Genomic DNA, 25729 nt, shown 5'->3' with positions numbered 1-25729 from the left:
ATATGTATGTGTATATATATATTTTTATATACATATAGATATAAAGACAATTGATATCTAAATTCCAATTTCCACTTTGGATGTTTAGGTACAAAGGTCTAGTCATAAAAATCCACCTCTCAGCAGCTAAAGCCAGAGGTATTAATCTTTCTAGCTGTGTCTCTTTTTAAACCTAACCATCCATGTGATATTATACTGTTTCTGAATATATCCAGAAGCAACCTTTTATTGATTAGGTTGAATGGTCTTTTACCTTTCTCACAAAAATTTGAAGCTGGTCTATATACCAAGCTTCCTCCTTATATGAGTTCCTGGAAAGGTTTTAAAATGCTAATGTATTTGACTGCCACAAAAAAATCAAAGGAAATATTACTCATGAAGGAGGTATAGATCCTCCACTCTATACCAAATACAGTAAGTAGTAGGTGATCTCCACAGATTCAGCCACTTCCAGAAAAGAAGGCCTCATGACATGTAACGATTACTTGGGAAGACAAACATCATTACTCTGAACATCCACCCTTCCTATATATATTCTTTAGCTTTTAGTGACGAGCACAAGACGGTCTGTTCACTTGGGGTCATCTGTCCTGGCTGTGTCCCCTCCCAGATTCTTGTGCACCCTCAGTCTACTCACTGGTGGGGGAGGGTGAGAAACAGAAAAGGCCTTGACACTCTATAAATGCTGCTCAGCAATAGCAAAAGTCTTGGTATGTTACTAACACTTTTTGTGGTCATGAGTCCTAACTATAGGCTGAAACAATCTTCTATGAAGAAAAGTAACTCTATTCCACCCCAAACTAGTACGCAAACACAATCCACAGAAATCAAGATCTGTATCTATCCATTTTATGAGTTTTCTAAGTCTTGGAATACAGAAGGATGTTCACTCTTCTACAGAAAAGTTGATTGGAGGTATTGTGTATATGTGAGACAGTGGCTTTCATTTAGTGCTGTGTTGTGAACGCAGAAGGATATGGGAAACTGGAGTAGAGCTCCCACAGAGCCAAGAGATTGGTGATATGTGAGGGAGGGAAGCATCTTTGCATTTCCCAGCTCCTACTGAGCTTTTATCAGATAATCGACTTTTGTTTTGGGGAAAAGAATAAAAAATCCAAAACCAGAAACCAACAAAACAAAACATATTAATTAACATCTTTATCCTTTAAAAAGTGTTAGAGCCTATTACAGAAACTTTGGAAAGCCCCAGGAGGTACGAGGAAGTACTTCCTTGTTGTGAAGTGTAGGAAAATAGTACTTCATATTCTCAACCATAATATTATATTAATGTCTGGAGACAGGTAGAATATCCTAAATATAAAGAATTTTGCTTTTAACCGGCTATGTCTCCACTTCTCCTTTTCTCTCCCTGCGCCAAATACTAGTGAATGTCTTTGCTAGAGTATTGAAGTCTTAATATGTTACTGTAGAAGTCTTTGTAGCAGAAGGCTGATACACTTCAAATCAAAACTAAATCAAAGCGAGACATTTCCTAGGACATAGCACAAGGTTGTTCACTATTAGAGACTGATGAGAAATGGAGTTACTTGAAGGAAGAAAGGCAAAACAAAAGAAGTCCTCAAAGAAACAACTATAGACTGACCTCTTTCCTCTATGGAGTGCAAACTCATAACACAGGATGGTCCCTGGTTTTCAACAGTCTAAAGCAGTGAAGAAGATCTCAAGTATCACTTAACACCATAAATGAGAGGGTGAGATTTATTCCCATTTCAATTAGAGCTGGATAGACTACTTTGACTAACTTCAGTTGCCATCGTGTTACTACAGACCTGCGACTCCTTTCTTGTGTATATCTATTCTATATGTGCAGTCACGTTGCTCTTTGACAATTTTCTTTCTGAAGTGGTTTACACACTTAGAGTTACGAAGGAAGGGCATACACGCTCTTTCTCTGGAAAAGTGCAGGAACACTTTTTTGCCTTCCCTGTCTCCAGAGATCTAAAATGAAAGCCTAGAGTTCCCCTATCCATCATACTGTACTTTAAATAGAGTGTAAAAGTATTGGACTATAGGTAAAATATCTTTCAACAATCTTTCAACAATTTTGCAGGTGTTTATTCTCATTTCTTAAAGTGCAAGTGAAGAATGCTGAGGACTAGACTGTGTTTTTAGTTTCCACTCTCAATAAAACTAAAAAAAAACCATCCACAGTCTAGAATTGTGGATGCAGAATGATGTGAACACTTAACTATAGATGTTTTGGGTTGCCTGGCTGTAAACTGACTCCATCTCAAGGCTGAAGAGCAGCATAGCCATGGTTTGATCAGGGACACTTACCACACAGATGGTTAGAGATCATAAGATTCCCCCAGCCATATAACTTATTGTCTGCATAAAATAATTATGAAGCTGGTCTTCTTCAAAAAAAGAATTTAAAATAATTAGAGATGAGAAGAAGAAAAGTGCCCGGTAACTCTCCCTCTCTACATTTCTATTGCTCAGTATTTCTATGGATTTTTAAGGACTCTCTTGTGCTTGTCCTCTTCAGGACAATAATTATCCATTCATAGATGGATAGAATCATAGAATCATAGAACCACAGAATCATAGAATCATAGAATCATAGAATAGCTTGGGTTGGAAGGGACCTTAAAGATCATCTGGTTCCAACCCACCTGCCGTAAGCAGGGACATTTTCACTAGACCACATTTCTCAGAACCCCATCTTAGCTGGCCTTGAACACTTCCAGGGGTGGGAACCTCTGGGCAACCTGCTTGTGAGGTCACCACCCTCATCCTATAACAGGATGATGTTATTTTCACACTGCTTATTGTCATTATCCTAATGCCTTCTGCCTCACCTGCTTGACTTTCAACATTTGGGAATTGCTTGCTCCTGTGGCTTTAGCAGATGTTTAAAAAGTGACCAGCACTGATGGGCCTCATCAAAACTGCAAAAATATTTTCCTGAGGGACCTTACCCAATAATTCCCTGAGCAGCCTGAAGTCTTCTCATGTCTAGAGTTGAAGTTTTGAGGTTTTGAGGAAACTAACACTAATGGGGTCCCTGAATCTACTTCATAAGATTTTGGCTATAATGTACCACACCTGAAATGTTTCTACACTAATGCAGGAAGCATGAGGAACAAGAAGAAAGAGCTCAAGGCTTTGGCCTAGCCCCAGAGATTTGACATCATTGGTATAAGTGAAACCTGTTGGGATGAGTCCTGTGACTGGAGTGCCCTGCTGGATCAAAGGCTTCCAGGTTGTGATGAGGCTCAGGGCCTCTCGACCAGTTCTTGAACTTGGGAACTCACCCTGTACAGCTTGATCTCTGACCTGATTCTTCAGTCACAGCCACCTGAGCTTCACCAACTGAGTTGTTAAACTCTATGTTTTAAAGAGGAAACTAAATAAAATTTCCTTTCTGCTCCTCTAGGACAGAAAGAGATTTTTACCACTATTTATACTCATGAGAAAGTGAATGCAGTGCATAGTGGTCAACATTGTTTGTTTGAAAGCAGCAATGAGCTCAGAAAATGTGCAGGGAAAACACAGAGGTAAAATTGAGATGCTGTTGTGTTATTAGACCTCTGTGAAATAGGACTCCGTGGAAATAGCATGATGTAGAAAGGCCTGAACAGCCCTTGCTACCAATTTAGCAACACTTTTGTTCTAGAGCATGCAAAGATTATGATTATGCCTAGTCTGTTTACCACTGTCTCACTCTTAGCAGCTACTTAACAAACTTTTTAGCTCTGAGATTGTGCAAAACCAGTATTTTGAAGTATTTTTTTTTTTTTTTTTTTTTTTATATTTTCATAAAAACTGTGACATAATGGTAGTATACCCCTAGCTTAAACACTGGTGGCAAGAAAGCAGGATTTCCTTTAGGGATGTGAAATCTACTTTAATCATTTTCTCATATGAGAAAGTGAAACCTCCATGCTTCCAATATTTTAAGTTCAGAATGCAAACAAATACTACTCTTTTGAATCTAATCTAGTGAAATAAACACTTTTAGTATTTGTTTATGGTAATATTTAAAAAAAAAATTAACAAATGGAAGTTACTTATTGAGTTGGTCTCCCTTAAGAATCCTCATTTTGGGTCACAGTAATAAAGAAAGCTCTGGAATACATGAGATGCAAACATTCCCAAATTAAAACAAACAAAGAAAACCAAACCAAAAATAAAACAACAACAATCTCACAATATAAAATATAATATCCTTGAATATTTTTATTATCTATCAGGAAAAACCTCATTAATTTTCCAATAAATTTTATTTATAAAAAATATTTAATAAATATACTAAAAAATCTACTAAAAAAGGTGGAGAAGAATTTTTAAAAAGTGAAATTTTGCATGTAAAAAGTTCTGACAGCAGCTAAGACACATGCTCTTTCTCATCACCTTTTACATCCTCTTTTTTTCACCAAAATTCAAGACCTGGTTTATTTGGGAATTGTTGCTTGTTTTGGTTTTATTTTTTCCTGACTGCTGAATGAGAAAGGAAGGGTTGAAATGTCTCTTATGCCTCTTTTTATGCCTGGTTTTGTTTTTCATGGGGTATTTTGGTTTGTAGGTTGGTTGTTCCTTTGGTCTTTTGGTGGTTTTTTTGGTGGTTTTTTTGTTGTTGGTTTTTTTGGGGTTTTTTTTTTTGGTTGGTGGTGGTGGTTTGTTGTTTTGTTTCTTGGTTTGTTTTTTTTGTTTTTTTTTTTTTTAGCTGAAGAAAAGGTTCATTCAGGTTTAACTAGAACATTTTCTATTCAGTGGTTGATTTGTTCTACAGTTTTTTTGCTTGTTTGTATTTGGGTTTTGTTTTTAACAGTTATGTAGTTATTCTTACTCTTCTCGGACAGATGAAGTAGCAGCTGTATGAGGTAGACTTTTTTCTCCCCAGTTTGACACACAACTGTAAATACAGTGAGTTGGCATATCTAACAAAGCTCTTAAAATATTTCCATCTCTTCTGATCAGCAAAAAAGTGCTAAGGGAACCAAGTAAGGAAATAATTTAATTCTTCACTGACATTTTTAAAGTTCACACAACTCAGGAGAGATTCCTAAGGATTGAAAAGCGTCAAAGAGAACTTCATTATATTCCTTTAAATGGTCATGAGGGAAAACAGTGAGTTTATTACTTGCTGGGAGAAAATACAGGAACTCTCATATGAAATGTCCAAAGTAAAGTAAACCCATGTAGCTTGATTAAGGATAGTCAACATGGATTCAGACAGGAGAGGTCATGCTTAACAAACCTGCTGGAGTTCTTTGAAGATATTAGTGCCACAACAGATAAGGAAAGTTCAGTAGACGGTAGTATATTTAGATTTTCAAAAGCACTTAACAAGGTTCCACATCACAGATTAATGACCAAAACTAAAGAGTCATAAAATGAAAGGTAAAGTGGAAGAGTAATATAAATGTTTCCCTTGATACAAACTGGTTTTCAGCTTGCAAGTAGCTTAGATTGGGGCAGGCCAATAGGTCATTTTTCCATACTTCTGTTCATAGTTTCTCTTTGTGTGTTTGGTGCTGCAGTTGGGAACAAAATTTGAGGTGATGGTCTGACTGGAAAGAGAAGAAATACATGAGAAAAAGTGAGAGACAGTTAAGCCATAAATAAAAAAAAAATATTTAAATATATCAAATAATTTAATATAGGGTTCTTCTGGACAGGCAACTATAATACAGTTAGCAGTGGAAAAGGTACATAATTGTTTAATCAAAAATTTTTTTGGTGTCCCAGGAAATAATGAAAATGAAACATATTTTTTACTAGTTGCATGCCTCAGATAAGAATAATTATAGATTCTTCTCGAATTGTTTGGCTTGAATAGCAATTTGAAGTACAGGCTTGCTTCAGAAAGTTTGAGGGCCTCGATGAAACATGCTACCTGGTGAGTTAAAGACCAGCTGCTTTCTTATTTTGCATAGCTATTTAAGTCAGCGTAGAGTAGTACTGCTAGCAACAAAGTCAAACAAAATTTTACTTGCAAATTGTACTAGAAAAGGCTGGGGAGAGAGTTTAATTAGATTTCAGATGTTTAATAGAGGAAAGAAAGAAAAGGAGAGGAAGAGAAACAAGAGAAACAAGAGAAGGGGAAGGGAAGGAGGGAGGGAGGGAGGGAGGAAGGAAGGAAGGAATTCGGAATTCGGAATTCGGAAGGAAGGAAGGAAGGAAGGAAGGAAGGAAGGAAGGAAGGAAGGAAGGAAGGAATTCGGAAGGAAGGAAGGAAGGAATTCGGAAGGAAGGAAGGAATTAGGAAGGAAGGAAGGAAGGAAGGAAGGAAGGAAGGAAGGAAGGAAGGAAGGAAGGAAGGAAGGAAGGAACTCTACATATCTGAGAAAATCCTGAACAAACTAATCCTCATTTATCTTGAAATTTTCCAGCGGATCTCGAACCAGTAAGGGATAAACTGAATGCCATTTAAATGCTGCTGGTTGTCAAATGCAAAATATCAATGAAACTTCTTGAATAAAAGGAGTATGGAGTTCCCACATCAACATAGCTAAGAAAGCAAGTCTATATAATTAGAAATGTGGGATAATTTTCTTTAGTAGTTTCTAAATTATACCATTATGTACCTTACCAAACTGCAATTATGACTACATTTTTCTTATTTTTTGCTTTTCCTTCTTTCTTTTATAACTAATTGAGTAGTAACTCAGTTCATAAAAAATATTCCCTAAATACTCAAATTCATCTCCTAAACCTAACTGCATATTGTTTGCAATCAAAGATGATATTAGAGTTGCAATAATCTGTTTCCTATTGCGGTGTTACAGAATATTATTAACTGAAAATATTTTTCAGTTTTGCAGTTCTGCCAGTAGGTGGTACTAGTAGTTTCTAAATTTGATAATAAATGTCTTCAACTTGACTATTACACTTTTCTGTCACAGCAAGTAATGTGTTTCTACTCTACCGAAAATAACTTATTTCTATTTGATGCATTTGCACTCCAGGGTAGATTTTAATTCAGTTATTATTTCTTTCAGTGATGATGCCTGTAAAGTATCCTTTAAAATGCAGTTTAGAATTTGTGTGACAAATTATTATGTCTATTAGTTAGATTTCAATTGAAAAGTAATATTAAAATATCTTTTATAAAAAGTTTCCCCAGTTTTACAGCATTTGAATCTTCAAGATACAGCTCAGAATTCAGCTTCAAAATTTTTTAGCAATATTTGCTGTCAAGATTCAGAGGTGAGTCATTCAAGTAGCCCCACTACTTCTTTTTAGTTCAATATAAAGGCTGCTAAATCTTGAAAAATTATCTGGTTTTTTACTGTGTCAGTCTTTTAAGCATATGGGTGTAGAGTAAAATTCCTTTTTTTTTCCCTACTTAGGGGACTGTCAGACCCAAATAGCTGCAGAGATACAATAGTAATGACTACAGAAAATATTCACGCAAGCCAAGGAAATTTCTATATAAGTCCAGAACACTTGAAGTGTGGCAATAGTAGCACTCCTAGCTTTGCTAGTGGATGACAATAGATGCAAGTAAAAAGTTACTTGTTGCAGGCTAGTTGCCCTTAATGAACTGAGATAAATAGCTCTGTGAAACAGAATAAATTAAACAGAACAAGAAGTTTCTTCTGAGAAGTTATATGATTTAAAAAAATAATGAGGAGACATTGCTAATTTGGGTGGTATTGAAACCTATTTTCCCTTAGAAATGTCAAAGATTAAAAAAAAAACCACAAACCCCAGGAATTACATAATGTAATGACATACTACAGCAACCTTCAAAGGTTTGATTTGACTCACAGAATTGTCACCACCACGTCAATTGTTCTGTCATTGTCATATTCATATAAACAATAATAATTAAAATGACAGAAAGTGATGTTATTAGCATGTACCCATAGTTGTGTGATCAGAATTCACTACAACAGTGGAAGAGATTATGGATTCCTAAGTGGGAAGACAAAGACAAGTTTATGTACTTCTTCTTTTACTGTATCTGCAATGTCTTCATCAGGGGATTTACTTCCAATGTCAGACAGCTTTTCTTAACAGTTGATATCAGTTCTTGCTTATATATTGATGCCTTTTTATTGATAAAATCAAAGAGATTGTGTTCAAGCTGTCTGTTTCTACAGGTGTTTGACAATATCTGGAAAGGATATGTATTAAATTTTGTGTATTCTTTTAAATTTCACATAAAATAACTGATCTATGATGAGTTACTTGTTTGCAAACCACCGTTTGTCTGCAAACTAAGATTTTCTTTGTTATTTTTATTTTAATTTTCATCATTGCTGATTATTGAAGGAAAGGAATGCCCAGTTATCTCAAGGAACCTCATGGGACTTTATTCTCATCTGTTCGCCATTCACCTGTTGGCATTTGACAGAGGTAACTGCTGTGGTTTACATTCACATGTGATAACCACTCTTCTCATTTTGTTCATAAATGGTTCATGGCTTGAGTTACAAATTTTGGAGGATCCTGAGGTATGAGTTACAAAGTTTCACTGATAAACAAGGCAATGAATGTAAGTGTTGAGATAAGCCTGGCCATGGCAGCCTTTCTTCCTGTCAAAATGAATATGCTGCAGAATTTCAGTGCGTGGGGATTCTCATGCTTATACTAAAAATATATTTGGCTGTAGCAGATAGGAGAATGTTTTATTATAATGTGCACATGTATTTTTTGCATTTGGTTTTCAAGATTCTTGATTGATTGTCATCAAGTAGTATAATAAGTAATAAGGCTGTTAGAGGCAGAATTCTTTAATATTTAATTTCAGAGAAGTAATTAACTCACTCAGCCTGAAAGGGCAGTGTTTGTGGTGTGATGCTATAAAGATTTAAGTATGATAGTCACCTTTAAACAGGGAATTTGGTCCTTTCTATGACAAGATTTGAAGTGGACAATGTGATATGGAAACATGCGAAGTGGAACATCTGAAGGAACATGGAGCAAGATCGTCCCCTACTTAAGTGCCTCTCAGGGGTATTCTGGGAGAAAGAATTAGTAGTCTGTGTGCTGCACAGACAGAAAAAGAACAAGAATCTTGAATACTGTCAGAGCATTGAGGACACCACCAGTTCTGACTGACCCTGCCCAATGTCTTCAGGGTTTCCCACACCCTGTCCATGGTTTAGGTCCCCATGTCAGCCTCCCAAGAGCCCAGCCCAGCCTTGGCTTGTTCCCATCCCACATCCCCAGGGAGGTGCCTGATGCCTGGGGCTGTCCTGGTGTCCCCAGCTGCCCTGCTCTGGGATGGTGAGTGGCACAGGCCCTGGCTGCCAGACAGCACCCTGACAGACCCTAAGGAACCCTCCCCAGCTCCTGAACCCTAGAGAGACCCTGGTCCCTGCAAAACTCCAGGAAGCACTGAGAGACTACAACAGTCTCCAGCCTGGGACTTGAGCAGAACCATTCTGAAGTGAAACTTGATTTTTCAGCATATGATTTCACTCCTAGTTTTTAATATCCAGTAAAATATAATTTGTTTAAGCGGTAATTTGTCATGGAAAGACTAACTTATTCTTTTCTTTCTTGGCTAAATTAAAACTGAATATGTCCATAATGTTTAGGGATTTTTGAGGCATTGAGGTTGATGTGATATCTGGATCCTATTTCCGAGTCTCATGCTATTCCAAAGTCATGCCAAAGTTGACTAAATGAATTACTGCTTAAAGATAGCTGTTAGCAACAGAAATTCAGGCAGCAAGATTCATTTAACACATTGATCCATAATAACAATGCAGACTGAGTCATGCTGACTATTATATTACAGCAGAAAATTCAATTATCTGTTTGGTTCCTTGCTGTTTTCCCACCATAAATGGATATGTCTGTGTCTATACCCACATATGTAAAAATGTATAGAATATCTGTATGTCTGCATATATACATGTCTTTTCATTTACACACATCTGTGCACTGATATACAGTAGCCTAATATATGTATTGATATATCATAGTGTATACCTCTAGATTCTACCTAGTGGGTTTGCTCCGAATATGCAGGAGATTGTCTCTATGTTTATACCTAGATATGTACATCTGCAAGCAGAAGAGTCACTGAAAGTATTGTGCATGGGCTGCTATCAGTTTAGGAGGATACTCAGTGCACCTGAATCTGCTGCAAAAGGGCTGCTATTCCAAGCAGCCTTTAGGGGAGCTTCTAGAATCACTAAATGTTGTCTGATTTAGAAGGGACCATAGTGTTGGTGTTATTCTTTTTAAGATATGTTCTTTGGTTGAAAGCTAAAGACTTAATTTCTAAATTGATTTCAATATTTATTTCTTTTTTAAGTTTAGACAGTATACTAGAAAATCAGAACACGAGCAAATTTATGATAAATACGAAAGCCCTGAAAATCTAAAATTATCATTTTCTGGAGACTAGTCACAAGTACATAAAAATAAACCTGGTATGTTGTAGAAAACTCTTGTCAGAATACACACAAATTAATTAAAGATATCAAGAATGTCACTGAGAATAAGGTCCCACCCTGAATAGTAAGATTAATATACAATTCTTTGCTTAATCTTTTAGGAATACTTACACTGACTCTAAAGCCTAGATTTACTTAAAATGAAGAAATCCAGCCTTAGTATCTAAAATGCCTTTTACATTAAGAAAGGAGAAGTCATCTTTACTTAAAATATTTTTAGTAGAGTTTGTCATTTATACTTTCCATAGTTCTGGTCTATGAATTTGTTCTCTATGGATTGTTACTCTTAAAGTTTATGTTCACTTATTTTCTTTTATCACTCTTTTTTTTTCTTTCCCACCCTTTCTAAAATAAGAGCACCAATCTCTTACCTTGTTTTCTGTTAATGTATTTCTTGTTTGTCCTTTTCACCCCAACACTAATATTGCTTCAATTGTTTCAGATTACATTTTAGAAAGATATAATATATATATATATATAAAATATATTTCATTGAGAAAAAACATAAGCTTAAAAAGATAAAGTCACACTGGTCTCAGAAGGAAATGAGTGACGCTCCTCAAGAGCTGGTATTGGGACTGTTGCTGTTTAACATCTGTGTTGGTGGGATTGAGTGCACCCTCAGCAAGTTTGCCAATGACACCAAGCTGCGTGGTGAACGTGTTGTAGGAAGGGGATGCCATCCAGAGGGACCTGGACAGACTTGAGAGGTGGGATGATGCATACCTCATCAAGTTCAAGAAGACCAAGTGCAAGGGCACCTGGGCAATCCCAAACACAAATACAGTCTTGGCAGAAAATGGATTGAAAGAGGCCCTGAGAAGGTCTTGGGAGTGGACCAGAAGCTTGACATGACCAAGCAAGGTGTGCTTGCAGCCCTGAAAGCCAACTGTGTCCTGGACTGCTTGAAAAGATGCATGACCAGCAGGGTGAGGGAGAGGATTCTCTCCCTATAATCCACTCTGGTTGAGACCTCCTTTAAGAGTACTGCATTCAGCTCTAGAGCTTCCAACATAAGAAGGACATGGATCTCTTGAAGTGAGTCCAGAGGAGAACCATGAAGAAGATCAGAGGGCTGGAGCACCTCCTCTATGAAGACAGCCTGAGAGAGTTGGGTTTTTTCAGCCTGGAGAACGCTCTAGGTAGACCTTACAGCACATTCCAGTACCCAAAGGAGGGCTACAAGAAAGCCAGAGAGGGACTTTTTATAGGGACATGTAGTGGTAGGACAGGGGGGAATGACTTTAAAATGAAATAAAGTCAGTTTAGGTTGAATATAAGGAAGAAATTCATTACTGTGAGGATGGTGAAGCATTGGAACAGGTTGTATAGAAAAGCTATGGATGCCCCATCCCTTGAAGTATTCAAAGCCAGGCTGGTTTGAGTAGTGTGGTCAAGTTGAAGGTGTCCCTGTCCATGGCAGGGAGGTTGGAACTAGGTAATCTTTAAGGTCCCTTCTAATCCTAACCATTATATTATTATATGATTCTGTGGCAAGAATATTAAGTTGAAATCTACATAACTAATTTTTTATTCCTCAGGAAGAAAATAAGTGCAGTCCAGTTTTGCAGTAATTGTTTACATGTAAGATTTACTTATGTAAGTAATATCCTTAGTTAAAAGATATCTGATTATGAAAAACTGCAGCCAGGATTTCATTAATAAATACAAGAAAAAAAATTACATTTGGTTTGGTTTGCTCTTTTTTTCATTGTCAACTCCAGTATTTTTTAATGTTTCTCAAAATATTATCTAGCTTCATGTCCTTCCACTATCCTGTAAATAGTCTCCTTTGCTGCAATATCGTATTGTAGAGTACATTTAAAGTCAGCAAAGTGTGTAAGCATCTACTCAAGTTTTAAGAATAGGAGAGGTCTACATAGTTTGGATTAGTGAACTCAAGAGGTCTGGTAACATGTTTAAATTCCGAACATGAGCTTAACTGTTGTTACATATGGAATTTTTTCTGTAGTACATCTATTGAGGAGACCAAAATCTTTAGATAATTTCTGCATGGCATTTCTATATTATGTTTTAGTACATGCAAGTTTTTTTCCCTTTTTTTGGCTTATAGAATGGTTTTTTTGCTAGTTATTTTAATTAAGAGGACAATCATTATAAGAAAATCTTAGTATAATCAAGAATTTCTTAATGGCACAGTTTTTCAATTTCTTATATAAATAAACTCTTCAAAATCTTGGACATAGAACTAAGATATGAAAAATGGTTTTATTTCAATTAAAAGTTTATTTAACTCACTCAATAATAAATTCCTTTGTATTAACATTATTTTTTTACTATCTAACTATAAGCATGCCATTAATATGTAATTGTGAATATCCATGAGTAAATACTGTACATTCACTGCTGGTTACAATTAAAAATATTTCCCTTTTGTATTGAATTTTGGTCAATGACTGAAAAATCCTTGCTAAAAAAAAAAAAAAGATTTTGTGTTCTGTCTTCAAAAAAATTTGGAGAGAGCATGGCGAGCAGATCTGACGAACAGCACTGGCAGAGCTTAGGAATACGGTTACATTGAAATCAACAATATAAATATTTAAACAACATTAGAATCCCTTTACCATTCCTAAGAAGCCACCCAAGATCAATGGACTGAAAGTACAAAAAACACTCAGCAAAATAAGAGCATACTTTATTTTTGACCTGTACTATAGAAATTATATGAGGTAAACATGTTTCATAATCTTGGCTCTGGCAGCAGGGAGTCTATTGCTGTCAATGACTACTAACTTGAAGAGGACAGAAAGAAAATCTAATTATATAACATAAGGGATTTTTTGACTTTTGTTCTTTTTAAGGACAGAACTTCCATATTTGGGTGTTTTCATCTTAACAGTACTTAGATCCCAAAGACGAAATCCACTTTTAATTCAATACTTCTGTAAACATCATGCATAATGCTTCTCTGCTTGGCCAAGGCAAAATAGGGGGTTTAGGGGCGTTGTTTTGGATTTCTGGTTGGTTGTTTTTTTTTTCCTGAGAAGAATCATGTCCAAATCCAGATATTTTGACATTTGTAATAATGGCTACATGTTTTTACTGAAATAATTAATTGTCATAGACTTTACTAGAATACATATATGTAAGTACAGTTGTGATCTTAGTTGTCTCAGCAAGTAAGATTACAACTGTGGACTTCAGGAAAGCTAATTTTAGCCTCTTCTGGGAATCTTCTTGGAAGAATCCATGAAAACAGGCCCTGAAGGGAAGAGAGGTCCAAGACAGCTAATCCCTTCCAACCTGACTCATACTATGACTATTTTAGGACAATTTCTCTCTCTTTGCAGGATAAACAAACAGTGTCTTTCCATAGCTACCATAAACACGTGGACATTATTTAAATGTCTGTAAGTGTAGTAATTCATGTGTAGTCAAAGTTATTGCTAAATTCAAGCAGTCACAGAGACAATTGTCTCAAAAACATGAGTGACAAATTTTGATGGCTTTGGTTGGGAAAGAATTATTTTTTTTCATAGCAGCTGGTATAGGCCTTATGGTTTAGATTTGTGCTGAAAATGGTGTTGACAGTTCAGGGATGTTTTAGCTATTGCTGAACAGGGCTTACACAGAATCAAGGTCTTTTCTGCCTCTCGTGCCACCCCATCAGTGAGGAATGCTGGAGGCACACAAGGAATTGGGAGGGGACAAATCCAGGACAGCTGACCACGACTGATCCAGGGGATACCAGACCATATGGTGGGTGTCATGTCAGCATATAAAAGATGGGGGAAGAAGGAAGGAGGGGACATTTGGAGTGATGGTGTTTGTCTCCCATCACCATGACACATGATGGAACCCTGCTTTCCTGGAGATGGCTATACGGCTGCCTGACCATGGGAAGCAGTGAATGAAGTCCTTGTTTTGCTTTGCTTGCATGCACAGCTTTTGCTTTAACTCTTAAACTGCCTTAATCCCACGTATACTCTTCTGATTCTTTTTCCTGTCCAATCAGGGCAGTGAATGAGTGAGTGTCTGTGTGGGGCTTTTTTTTCCAACTGGAATTAAACCATGACAGAAATTAAGCATAAATCACATATAAATAAGAAATTAATGAGAACAGGTAGCCCAATTATTATACATAAGATGTTAAATTTCTTTATAGTATGCATGCTTGTGCTGCCTATGGTAAGGGGGGAAGAAGAAAAAGTAAAGAAACCAGCATTTTTCTTCCTGGGAGGTATTACTGAAGAGCAAGTGAAGCATAAAGTATTCATGCTGTAGGAGCCACATACTGTGGCAAGGCACAGAGAATTCTTAATTGATTCAAGTAAGAAGCAGGCTAAAACAGTTAAAAAGCACAGTTTTTTCCATTTAGCTGATTTTTTTTCCTTCTTCAAGGCACCTGAATTTTGTTTAAGTACCTAACAAAAAACTGCCAACACCTTATTTCACGCTGCATTTGTAAATGACTTCTTTAAGGCCAGAAATAAGTAGCTACTTGTTAGCAGAAATCTCATTTAGCTGTCAGTAAAAAGGTATCCTAAGAGCATCTAATAAAGTAGTAATATTGAATACAGTTCTTAGAGCTTCTGCATGTAAAATAAGATTGAATTGGCCACGATGTTTAGCAACCACTCAGTACCTATTCAGAAGTTTACAAATGGGTTTAGAAGAAAATTATCTAAGTACTCCATGAGCTAAAGAAAAAAGGCTATTATACAATTCGTAGACTACTATGAAATTCTTAGATTATTATGAAATTCATAGACTATTATGAAATAATGGAGACTAAAGATTTTCTCATCAGTTATTTGTGTTTTGGCAGACTTCTTCATATTATTTATTAAAGACGTCATTAAACAGTTAAAATGTCTAATGTTAGTATTATAGGTTATTCAATAATTGTTTCATTTGCATTATTTTAGTTATCACATATATCTCATTTATTTATTTATTTTCATTATTGTTTTAATGCATCTAAGTATTTTTTTGCAGCACAAAAAGATTTGAATGAGTTGATGTTACAACAAACAGAACAGGAATAGAGTTAAAAGTTTAAGTTTTCATGGCACAAGAACATGATTTTACATCCAGCTCTATCTACCTGTAGAGGTAAAGTGACGTCCAATTTCTGATCTTGTGAAATAAAAATTTTCTTATTTAGTCCTGTTTTCAATACAGATGGATACTTGTCATATTTTTTCCTAATACTTTTTCTTGAGTATGTTATTCCTCTCTCTACCTTCTCCCCTTTCCTCTTTTGGGATGTGTAACAAAAGCATGGTTTCAGTTGCATTGCTCTTCAAAATTATTCTTATATCACATACTGCCTATTATTGAGATTTCACTTCTTGTTCCCAGTTGACTTATCATGGCCAGTCTCCATCATCTACCAGTTAAATTACAAAATATGAATCTATTAAACTTCTCTTTTTATTTATTTATTTCTCTTGTTAAACTTATGAGGAACTATGTCATTATCCTTCTTCAGATTTCAACCTGAAACCTTCTTTGTCTTGATGCTTATATAAACTTGTTAGCATTCAGATTTCTAATAAGCTAATGATATTGACTTTCATAATACGTTTTTTTACTGTTTACTCCCTTCCTCCTGTTTCTATCTGTGACACAGTCACGGGTCAGAACGTTATCAATTTTTGTTTTATACTTATAAAGGATTTCACGTAAGATGTCACGGGATTTTCTCTTTTTTTGTTGGTTGATTGGTTATTTTTTGCTTTTTTTGTAGAATAGTATATATTTCAAGGAATGCAAGTGTCGTGGTTTAACCTGAGCCATCAACAAAGCCCCACACAGCTACTCACTCACTCCCTCACTAGTGGGTTTGGGGAAAGAATCAGAAGGGCAAAAGTGAGAAAATTCGTGGTTTGAGATAAAGACAGTTTAATAGGGAAAGCAAAAACTGTGCACACAAGCAAAGAAAAACAAGGAATTAATTAACATTCCCATGGGGAGGCAGGTGGTCAGCCATCTCCAGGAGAGCAGCACACCTAAGGGTTATTAGGGAAGACACTATCACTCCAAATGTCCCCTCTTTCCTCCTTTCCCCCACTTTATTTACTGAGCATGACATCATATGGTCTGGAATGTCCCTTTGGTCAGTTTGGGTCATCTGTCCTGGCTGTGTCTCCTCCCAACATCCTATGCAAACCCAACTTCCTCACCAGCATGGCAGTACAAAAAGCAGGCTCTTTGTGACCCCTACTCAGCAATAGCAGAAACATCTCTGTGTCATCATCTCTGTGTTCAGCACAAATCTAAAACACAGCCCTGTGGCAGCCATTGTGAAGAAACTCTACCCCAGCCAAAACCAGCACAGCAAGTCTAGTCCATAATACGTTTTCATACTTTCCATTTCTTCACTACCCTGCTAAATTGTTATAATTTGAAGATAATTCATTAGCAGTAAAAGTTTATCCACATAGCAAGTCTGTGTTGCCAAGAAAAACTCTTTGAAAAATAAGATTTTTCATCTAGAAAAGTGTTGCTTTATGTGCAATATGTGTCAATAACTCATTTTACATAAGAAAAAAGAAAACTAAGAAAAAATATATACTGTAGGCAAAATGCCACTTATATGGTTTTCATTATCATGTGACCCTCTCAACTGAAAGCTGAGCTGAAATATTAAACATATTAATAAGCTGCTTGGAAAAATGTTGATATGAATGTTTTCACAATATTCTGAGGCCCTTATCTTTCATAATTGTAGGAATATCTTTGAACTTCTGTACCATTTTATCATCTCTTTTCCTAGAAATGTTTGAAACTGAAAAAGCTCCAAACAAATCTTTTGTGTAGTTACAGCATGGAAGTATGAGTCTATATTTCTTTAAAGTTAAGATATGAGATGCCTCATGTTCTTTCTAAACCTTCTCCTTTTTGTTCTTCTTTGACCGTATTACACAGCAAAAGTCCAGGGGACATGGGAGGAGACAGTGGATTTCATCTGATTCTGTTATCAGACATAAATCCTTGTACAGAGAAAAACATAAGAAATCCTGAAAAATAGGAAGGGAGGAAGAAAGATGCCTAGATTTTGAATGGGTAGGTGAACCTTCAAGTTGTTTGGCAGACTGCAATACCTCTTGGAACATTAGCTGAGTTTCCTTGTTCAATCTAATGTGTGAATTAAACAGAGAACCTTAGAATCAGAGAACAGGTCGGGTTGGAATGGACCTCGAAAGATGATCTGGTCCAAATTTTTGTAAGAAAGGAATCTTAGTTGAGATCATCTATCACCCTGCCCAATGATATCTTGAAAATCTACAGTGATGGGGACTCTACCACATCTCTACCAGTGAATGGTTGCTGTCACTGAAAAAATTCTGTCTTATTTAAAGATAAAACCTCTCCTAGTGCTATTTGTACCAGTTACCCCTTGTAGTCTCTGCACCTCTTTGTGAAGATGAGAGCCTCCACTGTCTTTGTAGCCACCTTTTAAGTACTGGAATACCATGATGAGGTCCTCCCTGAACATTCTCTTCACCACAAGAAAAGACCTAACTCCTTCAGCCTTTACCCATAAGGCAGCATCTCTAGCCTTTTGATTGTCTTGGTGGAAACATGTAAAACTATTCACCCTAATGAACTATACACACCTATATACTTTCTGATCTCCATAGGATTCTTATTTAACCACCAAAATAAAAGAGAAAAATATCACCCCAGGGTCAATTCAAAGGCTACAATTCTCATATCCTAAACTGACTTTTGAAACTGCTGCTTTCTTGCTATATGCATGTACAAGGGAGATTCAGTCCAAATTACCGTGATCCCCTAGATCCTCTCTCGCCCCTTTCCATGTTCTTCTATTAAATGCCTGTTAATGCTTTAATACCAAAGACCCGTCATAAAACTAATCTATGATGCAGATGTTTCAGAAATTTTTGCCTGAGGAGAGAGGAAGGAACAGGAAATTCATTAACAAGCAGAATAAGTAAAGAAAAAAACTAAAAACTGTGAACAATGGTGCTGCCAAAGCAGTCATTGTAGCTAGAGATTTCTAGCAATGAAAAAAATACAAGAGATTTAAGAGAAGATAATTCCTTTTCTTGTAAAGGCAGCAAAAGTTGCTGAACAGAAAGTTGCTTTATAGATATTTCTAGACATAGATACATAACTATTTATATATGTGTGCAAGAATATACATGTATACATATATATATATACAGAGAAAGGAGCTACGAGATTATATTCAAGAGAATTTGGAAAGATTATACTTGAAGAGGTAAATCAATTTCATATATGCATTTTTTTTATAAGAAAGAGAAAAATGACTAAAACATTAGAACAACTAAAGCTCTTAATCTGAGCAGACAATTTTGGAGAGCTTGTGGAATTCATGGCCCAAGTTACCTCAGCACAACTATCCTGGCTGTCAAAATATTGATTGTCTAGTCTAAACGAGCTGCCTTGGATATTCTTCTAGTAAATGGAGACAGGTATTTTAAGACAAATGGCACAACTCACATTTTAGAAATATATATGAATGCCATCCCCACTTCAAAATTTTTTAGCAGAACATTAGGATTTTAAAAACATTGCTTCAAGTCCAAGCTATTAGCTATGTCACATAATAGCAAATACTAAACCTGTTAATTGTAGCCCAATTCAGAATGCAATTCAAATATTTAATACTACAAAATAGTAGAAAGTTTAAAAAATTTATAGGATACTGCACTAAATTCCATTTGAATTGTTATCAGTTGAAAGCCTGATCAACACCAAGTCTAGAACCAGAAAAAACAGACTATGATAACAATCAAAGTGGAACGATTTGTGAGTTCTGAAGAACAAAATTAAATAAAAATATGAGCAGACACCCTGGAGTTTAAAATACTTTGCAGATGATTAATACAGTTAGTTTTTTTGAATACAATACTATTATCTATGCGTAATGGCGAAATGTTGTTGCAAAAGGCAGGAGTCTTTAATGAAGTTATTCCTACCTATGCACTGTTTATGGCTCTGAACAGATGCAGAAATTAAGGGACAAATATGGCTTCCAGCCATAAAAGGATACAGAACAATGTCATGGAAAGTAATCCTCTAAATATTCTAACAAAAAAGCAATGAAAGTTCCAAAGGACAAGACAGCAGTCAGCAAAAGACTGAAACTGAGTTATTTGAACCATGTGGAATAGACAAACTTCTAATTGCAAAGTAAGAAAGCTTAACTGGTGTTGTCAACAGTTCTGCTGTTATGATTATGAAGCCGTGGGACCTAGTTGAATACATCATAATTTTCTTAATTTTCTGAGTCTTTTGCATCTGTATTTTAGTTTTCTTCCTGCCAGAGTACCAAGGCAAGGACTGTAGACAACTAAGCGTTCCCTTGACCAATAAAAAGGAAATATGTGTTGTATGGGGGACCTGAATGGTACTCAAGTCTTAAAATTTTGTATGATTTTCCAGAAGTTGATTGGCCTCTATGGACAATAAAACTTGTCACTGATACTTTTCATCTGTTCTTTTCTTAGGGTTTTCTTTCACAGACAAATAATTTATGAAAACTGGTATAGATTTTCTAACTTTCAACCAAAAATTCAAATCAATATCCTAACTCAAATTAAGCTATTTCTATACTCCAAAGATACTAAGCCTCATTATTGAGCACCTTCCCCTGATGTGAGGTACCTAACTTCATTGTAATAACAAGCTGTGGATACCACAAATACTGAGGTATTCAGTGAATCAGTTGTACACAATCGTAATAAAATGCAGAAATTGATAATGGTTTATTCCAGTTATGTTACAGGGAAATTCTGCTTAACCCCATATAAGAAAAAAAAATCTATTTTTTTATTAAAATGTGTAGGAGTACCCCATAAGAAAATACTCACATGGACTGAATGATTAGTTTTATATTAATACTTACTATATTTAAAAAAGAAAGATAGAAATGAGGCCATAAAACACATCCTGGTGAGTACAGTAACAAAAATGTCCTGCAAATAAATTGGGGCACAGCAGGAAGGACTCTGTGCATAAGCAGCAGGCTCCTAAAATTGATCATCTGTCTTGCTGAAAGTTAATGGAGCTCTCTCAATATAGAAACAATATAGTCAATCATGCTTCATAGCATAATTAACTACTGACTAAAGTTGGAATGAGTTGAAAATATTTCATGGGTATGGCAGAAAGACTAGCAGAGTTGATGATCTTCCTGGTTCTGCAATACCAGTGGGAGATTTTGAATGTCTGTAGTGAGATACTGTGTACCTATGCCGGGTACAGTGTTAAATTATTTTTACACTGCTATGGAATATGATAATGTAACCCTGCCTCTTCCTATACTGTTACTACTGGAGTTTCAAATCATATATTATTACATGAATGTTTATAAAATCCACATCTGAATTTTAGTTGTGTTACTTAGTCATGATGAGGAAATATAATCTGTCAGGAGTGCCACTGAATTTATTCATAGTCTACCTCCTGATAATTTAGAAACACAGGTGTCAGAATATCTGCAGAAAATCAAACAACAGGTAATAATAATGAGCTGTATTTGAATCAAAGAATATTGAGTTGGAAGGGCCCCACAAAGCTCATCGAGTTCAACTCTTCAATGAATGGCCCATATGGGGATCAAACCCACAACCTTGGCATTAACACCATACATATAGAAATTCATACAAATACAGTTTGCTAATCTCAGTGTCATAATAAAGTTAGAGGCAAATTTAAAAATAATCTAAGAAAGAGAATGTTAAACTACTATGATGACATATGCAAAGAAATGGGATTTCTTCCTGGAGGCATCAAGTGCCACTGAAAGAAACATCAAGTCCAGTAGGAGTGTAAAGTCGCTACTTTCCTTAGGTATAGGCCCATGAAAAAAGATGTCTCAGTGCTGTTAAGTGGATGAAAGCCAGGATGAAACTGATTACATAAATTATACCTCTTTTTTCTAACTAAGCTATAGTTGAGCGCTAATTACTTTTGAGACAACTTTGCTAAAAACTGTAGTTTTGGAAATTACATAGCAAATTTTCAGGATTATCTCTTATTTCCCTTGGATTAGGTGAACCATATTTTCCAAGGATCAGAAGTAAAGATTTATCATTTTATTTTATTTTATTTTATTTTTAGTAGCATGGGACAATGTTGTGAAGAATCAAAGTCTTGAACTGGTGATAATTTATTATCACTATTTTCAGTATATTAAAATAGCAGAGGACAAGGACAGCCAATCGACCAGAAAGCAAAAGCCTGGATCAGTTTTCTCAGTTTCAGTGATTAACAGCAGAGATGATAACACAAATATCAGTTAAAAATATCGAACTTTAGGAAGAGTTAGAAAGGCCAGCTCAGAGGCAGTGCTGGTAATACACGGGCAGAACGTCAAGCTTTAATCAGAACCAGTACTGTGAGGACTGTGAGTGCTTTGGATTTCAAGACATTAAGGTCACACTTACATTCTCCCAGTAAGAAGATAAGAAAGACAGAATTAGAAAATTCTACTGTAACATGATGTACATACCTTCCTAGTAGTGGCATATAAACATAAGTTATGTGTGAAGTATCAGCATTGCGCAGGGTATTGATTGATTAGCCATGAAAATGTGAGAGTAAAATTTATTGAAGTAGTTAAATGTCTTTTCTAAGATATTTCTTGCTACAGAAAAAGTGAGTGATCTGATCTTCTTACTGCATATTCCTGCGACTGAAGAAGGAAAATATATTTATTTTGTATTATCAACTAATTACAGATATTCATCATAGCTTTATAATAAAAAGAAAACAATGAGGGGAGAAAAACCTTATCAGCTAGCAAACTGCACTGCAGAAGACTTGAAGAGCTCAAAGGCAAATATAAGCTAAACCTGAATAAGATATGATACAGAATTCTGGTTTTGACATATAAAGATTATATAGGATACAGTCATCTTCATTTTCAAAACCAAATACCGGAGACTGAATATCTAAGAAATCAGGTATCTAAAGACATAACAATATCTACAAAGCTGAACACAGCATTACAGGTTATGTTATCTATACTTTTTTTTTTTCATAGAATAGTATTATTTTAGCAGTTTTGATTATTGTGTCCTACAATGTCCCCAATGGAAAGGCAAATATATGTCACTTGGAAATTAAAATTTTATATATATATATATATATTAGTTATAGATAATTACAGATCCATAAAAGATGATACAGACCCTGAAAAGGTCACACTTCATGCTTTACCACTTCATAAAGCATTCTATTTTGTATGACTTCAAAAAAAGAGAGCATTACACAAGAAAAACCTAAAAGTGTCTAATTCGGTTTTGGGAACCTTAGAGAAATCTTCTAGTATTCATTATTCAGGGAGACTTTTTTCTTGGACTAAGGTTTATTTTAGAGCCATTTAATAAGCAATGGAATTTTATTATTGACAAGGAAAAATTGCTTGGTAGTGTATGATAACTATTTATTTTTGAGACAGTATAACTTTTATTACATAGAGTTAAGAAGAAATAAATATATTATAGTTTTTGTCAGTTTCCCTGTTCATTCGTTCCTCCTGGTGACCTTGAAACACATATTCTTCCAAGGACTTCTTGGATTTCTAATTCCTCTACCAACATGGAACTGTAAATCAAAGTCCTCAAAAGTTACCTAAGGACATAAGGAAGGCATAGTTCTCTGAGAAGACACGTAGGAGAGAATTCCTAACTTTTAAAGTCCCTTTTCCTGACTTCAAAAAGAAAAGGACAAAAAAACCCCAACAACTTCATGTATCATTGGCATTAGTAAATGACGTTTGACTGTTTTAAGACTGTCACTAAAGAAATTTAAATTTCCAATGAAAAAAATGGGTTTGAAAATTACAGAAACAATTTCTGCAGTTTTTCACTTATTTTTTTCATTATAAAGTAAAAACTGTAGGTCATGAATCTAAAGGTCAAAACCCACAAACTGAAAAGGTGGTGCTTTTTTTTCCCCCATAGTAACTTGTGTTTCTTGTTCAAATGGCCTTGTGTAGTACTTGCTGAAATCACAGAGGGTTTTTTCATTGACTTTGCTGAAGAATGTTTGGGCCTTGAATAGAATAAGAAGTAACTATGACAGTTTATTACAGGAAGAACCATTGTACAAAAAAAAAAAGGAAACACAAAGCTTTTTCTGTCAAGGTAGAGCACAGAAAATTGTAAAACTTCTTTTAGAAAAAACCCCCGGTGCTTAATTTGCCTTTCTCTTTAATTTTCTTCCATTCATACAAGCATATTTCATACATTCTCTGAGTCTGCGTAGGTGCACTACAAGACTAATTATGTCCTTGCATTAAATGCCCTAAAAAAACCACATGATGACCTTAAACATATAAATACCAATACATACCTTACTATGAATACTGTTTATGTCATCTTTTGCCCTGAAGTGTGGACCTTGTCACACAGATTTCTAGGTCGTTTAAATATGCATTCCATCAATAATTGTAAGTTCAGTTTCACTACCCTTGAGGCAGTGATTCCTTTCAACTCAACACCAGTTCTTTTTTTTTTCTGTTTTAAGGTACTGAGTTTGCATTAGAATTGTTAAAAGGGTTTAGAAAATTATTCAGAAACATATAAGAGACAGTATAATGTTTTAATGTTTCTATACAAAAGCTAGCTAAAGCATGCAAAGCTTTAAAGTTTGAGTGACATGTGCAGTAATGAATGTGGAATAGGTAACAGAAGGTCTCTATCACAGGGAATGGAGTGTTATGGTTTAACCCCAGCCAGAAATTAAGCACCACACAGCTATACCCTTAGTCTTCTCTGGTGGGTTGGAGGAGAGAATCAGAAGGATAAAAGTTAGAATACTTGTGGGTTGAGATAAAAACAATGTAATAAATAATGCAAAAGCCACCCACACAAGCAAAGCAAGACAAGGAATTCTTTTACCACTTCCCACAGGCAGACAGGTGTTTAAAGACCTCAAGGAAAGCCAGGCTCCATCAAAAGTATCAGTGACTTGAGAAGACAAACACCCTCACTTCTTCCTCCTTCTTCACCCAGCTTTTTATGTTGAGCATGATGCCATATGCTATAGGATATCCCTTGGGTCAGTTAGGGTGAGCTGTTCCTGACGTGTCCTCTCCCAAATAACTGTGCTCCCCTAGCTTCTTCACTGATGGTGTAGGATGAAGGGCAGAAAAGGGCTTGAGTTTGTGTAAGCACTTCTCAGCAATAACTAAAGCATTCCTGAATTATCAACACTGTTTACAACACAGATTCAAAACATAGCCCCATACCAGCTACTGCAAAGAAAATTAACACTATACCAGTCAAAACTAGGACAGGGTTTTCCTAGGGAACTACTTTTTTAATCTTGCAGTAAAATGCCATTATAGCACAAATGAGCTGCAGAAGCAGCTATGTATTCTTGAATCTACTTAAGTGCAAAATGAGCTCTACATGCTAAGAGTGGATTTACATGATTCATTTGAGGTGTTCAGGTAGTATCTTTTAAAGATTAATATCACAAACAAATTAGGTCTGCTATAAACAGCTGTCATTGCATAAAAAATCTAGACACTATAGACTTTATGAAGTCAAATTAATTCATTAATTCCTGCTCATTTGTAAGTGCATGAATACAGCATACAAAGTGCATGGTTACAGTATAGAAATTCTGTCAAATGTAATTTTAGATATAACCATCTTTTTAATCATAAGCACTTATTAATGGAATTATCATAAGCTTCCTCCAAAATGTAGGACTGGCTGTGCAATCTAGTCACACATCTTGGCAGGAAGAATGAATATGGCCTTTGGCCTTCATATTTATTCCTCAAAGTACACCTATGACACCATAACGGATATATCCCTCACCATGCCCTGTCTTCAAATGTAAAAATAATTAATTTGGAAAAAAAAAAAAGTCAATTAACACAAAAGAAATTCAGACAAAACAGACTGTAGCCTATAGGTGGCAAATCGCTGCAACTGTGAAGGAAATGAGAAAAGAAAAGTGATATACAGCTGTTCAAGACAGGTCATTTTGTAAACAAATAAGGCCAGAACTCAGCATCTTCTCTCTATTGCAGCAGATGTTCTACTGTTAGAAAAAAGCATTTAAGTGTAACAAACTGTATGCACTCACAGTGGACTAGGGTTTGGGTTAGTTTTCAGACATAAGCCTCTCATGACAGCTGAGAGACCATACAGTATACAAGATTTTTGTAAGACTAACTGTAATGACACATGACTTAAGGAAATCTGAGACTGCAAATTGGCAGCTAGGGGACACCCTGTAGCATCTACAGTTCATTAGACGCCTAAGCTTAGGTGACTGAATCACACTGTGGTATCCAATCATCTCTGTGACAGGAGATGCTGTTTTTTCTAGTAGAGGGTGACACAAGAGAAGGTCTCTCT

This window comes from Coloeus monedula, assembly GCF_965178545.1.
Source record: "Coloeus monedula genome assembly, chromosome: 3".
In the NCBI taxonomy this organism is placed as follows: Eukaryota; Metazoa; Chordata; class Aves; order Passeriformes; family Corvidae; genus Coloeus; species Coloeus monedula.
The sequence above is the reverse complement of the archived record's forward strand: the minus strand, read 5'-3'. Positions refer to the sequence as shown.